The sequence below is a fragment of the Asparagus officinalis genome, chromosome 4 (genome assembly GCF_001876935.1).
Source record: "Asparagus officinalis chromosome 4, Aspof.V1, whole genome shotgun sequence".
Classification (NCBI taxonomy): domain Eukaryota; kingdom Viridiplantae; phylum Streptophyta; class Magnoliopsida; order Asparagales; family Asparagaceae; genus Asparagus; species Asparagus officinalis.
In genome coordinates, this window is record NC_033797.1 from 141,851,496 (window position 1) to 141,855,687 (window position 4,192).

The window sequence follows — 4,192 nt, forward strand, 5'->3', positions numbered from 1 at the left end:
GGATTTTTTTACCCTTATCATAAGGTGAAGTATGAGCTAGAAATGGACAGAGAATTCACGTTTGGAGATGGAATTAGTTAGTAAATATGTACTTTGGTAATCACTCATCCATAGACCATAGTTACATGCTGACCTAACCACAAAGTATATATTTGATGGAATTCTGAACATAATTCTTATTATATTGATTTTGTACTACATGTTCAACAATATTTTAAGCCGATATAATTTTTTAAAAATAACTATTTTTTTCTAAATAGTCCCTCAAAAACGGGGAAAATTGTCCTAAAAATATAAAACATGACGCTTCCGACTCCCATGACTATTGGAAATGTTTTGTAACTCGTATAGGACTCATTTTTACATCTCTTTAATTCTTCTCTTGCTCAGTCTAATTCATTTACTCTGGTAGTGTTATTGATTTTTTTTTCCTTTTGTCAAATATATCTTAATCCCATGTAATTTGGGCAAAGATTTTTACAGACATTTCTCTACTCAACCCTTTCTAAGGTTGTTTTACGAATTTCCGATATACACCGCCTTAAGAAAATATTGCTTTCTAGGCCCAACATGGCAATATCGACCACATTTCTATGAGACATTGCGTACTAGGTCCAGCCCAGCCCTTCCTTTATATTTACTAGAAATCTAATACGTGTGAGTGCACATGATATAAAAATATATTATTTTCATTTTATTTAGAGTTTGTGTGCCCAGTGCAAAGCACGGCTCTCTATTTTTTTAAGCACCGTATTTTGATCTTGCTTCTCTCTAAGTTTTAATACATTTGATTCAATTATAGTATGCTTAAAATTAGAAATCATATATACTCCTCTATACTTAAAGAATGATCCAAATTTTAATATATTTAATTTAAAAATCATATCTACTCATCTATACCTAAAGAACGGTCTAAGTTTTAATACATTTGATTTGTTTTATCGTTTATGATACATTAAATACTGTAGCATGAATAGTAACTACAATTATGGATGAGCAGATTGGATTTATTGTTTATGTTATAGTAAATTATTGTGCATGAACAGTACTTCGAGTGCAGAGGACAAGATTTGATTTACTGTTTATACTACAGTGTTTAATGTATCATGGACACTAATTTTTTCGATTCTCCTTTAAATATAAAGGAGTAGATGTAAATTTTATCATTGGAGGAAATACGGAGGGTCAATTGTTTTTTTGAGAGATTTTATCTTCATTATTTGAACTTGAAATCCTCCACTAATTATTTCATCCTCATTATTTTTTTGTATATTTGTGTAAATAACTCCCTCCCTCCCTCTCTCTCTCTCTCTCTCTCTCTCTCTCTCTCTCTCTCTCTCTCTCTCATATTATCGTATCATAGAAATGAGCCGTGTAAAAAGTTCTATTCATTCGAAACCGTTAAAATTATAGCGAGTGGATAAAGGGTCAAAACACAACGGGTTCACCCCAAAATTGGTGTGTTTGGGTTTAAGAACGTGTAGATCAAGTTCAACGGAGCGGATCGTAAAAAAAAGGAAATGATGTGATTCTAGGCCGCGTCCTTAGGTGGGAGCCTAGGGTGTCACCTTAGATTCACTTTTCCCATATGTATATATATATATATATATATATATATATACATGTTTTGCTTCAATTAGAATGTTTAAATATATCAAGGAAAATCTGTTATTTACTGACTTATTTAACTTGGCAAGTTGACCGAATTTTGTGGGTATATTCACTGCAAACCCTCACGAGACTACAACTCGTCCACTAGGGTAACCTAGGGGTTTAAAGGCTTGTTGTATGCGCTAAATACAACCGCGATTCCTGCGAAAGTGAGTTAGGATTTTCTTTTTATTTTCTTTGCTAGAGGACTAGCAAAAGTTTAGGTGTGGGGGTATTTGATAATCATATTTTATTACCAATTTTATACCCTCATTATCTATTTTATATGAATAAATATACCACTAATAATTGCTTTTATCTGTTAATTGCAGGTTAATGATGAATAAATCTCAAACTCCAATATCTCAACAAAAACCCCTTGATTTAATGAAGAAATGAAGCCCGTGAAGCCAACGGAATTCTTTCAAATAATTCAAATCCCAATGGAAAATCAAGAGAAAATGCCAAGCCCAAAAGTCCAAGCCAAAGCCCAAGACACAAGCCCAAAAGCAAAATACAAGAGTTCTGCGGACAGCAACAGGAGAAGAGCAGGCATCGATGCCTGCATCGATGGGGGCATCGATGCCCGCATCGATGCCTGTATCGATGCCCGCATCGATACCCCTATCGATGCGGGTATCGATACGGACGTCCAGGCAGTTACAATCCAATGGCTGATTTTTGTTGGTTTTGGATAAGATTTGAATCCAATGGCTCTCATTCACTGATGTTTACTATAAATAGGGGTAGAGAGTGAGGGGTTAGAGGTGTGAAAATTTTGTAAACTCCTTTTGGAGAGGAGGGCTACTCTTAATTGAGAAGGCCTTCCAAAAATTGTAACTTTAGTTGCAATTAATAAAAATAATTTTTTCCTCTTTAAATTTGTTCTTTCTCTTTGTTGGATGATGAAGATGGAGATGAAGAATTATTTAGAGGTTTGCATTTTCTTTCCTTTTTCTCTTTTATTTCCTTTTTATTGCTTATTAGTGTAGATTTATTTCTATGCTTGTAGTTTAGATTTTATTTTCTTGTTAATGTAGTGTAGATTTATTTTCTTGTCTTTTTTATTTCTTTTTGCACTTTAATTTGTAGAGTAGATTTATTTTTCTTGCATTTAATTTCTGCAATTTATTTTGTAGTTTAGATTTTTATTTTCTTTGTAATTAGATTTATTTCTTGTTCATAGTTTAGATTTTTCTTTTCTTTTTAATTTTGTAATTAGTCTTCTTTTTCTTGTTTTTATTTCTTAAGATGTGAATTTAATTCTTGTAGGAATCTTAGAATTGTATGAAACTAGTCTAATTTCTTTTATATTGTATGAATTATTCTCTTGTACTTAAAATGTTCATGTTAGGATAATCAACTAGAGAACTAATCGGTAGAAGAAGAATTTGATAATCTATGCTTATCTTAAATGGTTTGATAGGTTATGCTTATGAATTCTAGGATTATTATCATGTTGTTGTTCTTATCATGAATAGTAATTTTAGCTTAGATGATAATTTGATAGGTTACACTTTCCTTAAATGGTTTGATAATCTATGCTTAATAAATCTAAGTTGAAATATGATAAAAAGAGAATAGTTTATATTTTGTAATTGAAATTGGTTAGTGGATTATATTCTAGATTTCTTACCTCTTTTGAATCCTCCATCTTGACTTTCTTAAATTTTCTTTTCATTCTTAGTTTTATTTCTTGATTTTATTAATTCATATTTCTTGCCTTGTGATTTCATTTATTCTTTAATTCTTCCTTCTCTCCTCTAAAATTCAATTTATTACCTCTTGCATATAAATCAAAACAACCACTCATACAATCACACTTATTCTTTATTCCTAATTGTCACGCACAAAATATAAGAACCAAGTTTAATAATCTCTTAAAATCACCTTCTTCGTGGGATCGATATCTTTTTATACTATAACTTGATAAATTGTGCACTTGCAATTTTGGTACATAATTATGCCGCATCAAGTTTTTGTATATATATATATATATATATATATATATATATACACACACACACACACACACACACACACACACACACACACACACACACACACACACAGCTTAATTTTTATTTCATGCCATTTGAGTAGCATATAATGTTCTATAAAGAAAGGGGATATAAAAAAGAGAAACAATTATCCCTTATAAAATTATAATTTTACGCTTAATTTTTATTTCATGCCATTTGAGTAGCATATAATGTTCTATAAAGAAAGGGGATATAAAAAAGAGAAACAATTATCCCTTATAAAATTATAATTTTACCCTTTTTAAACAATTGAAAAAAATGATTTTTTTCACCACTCTTACATTTTATTCCTACCTCTAGTTTGTTCTTTCTAAATTAGTTTAGATTTACATCTATATCTATACTATTTATTAATAAAAAGGATTGTTATATTAAAAATTTTAGTTCTCTTTTTTTATCTTAATAAAAAGGTTTTGATATTGTTGATGTTGCTTATCGAATATGGGTTTATCTGTGGATTACAGTGGTGTTAGGGTTCTCAAAATCCTTTAGATTGCAAT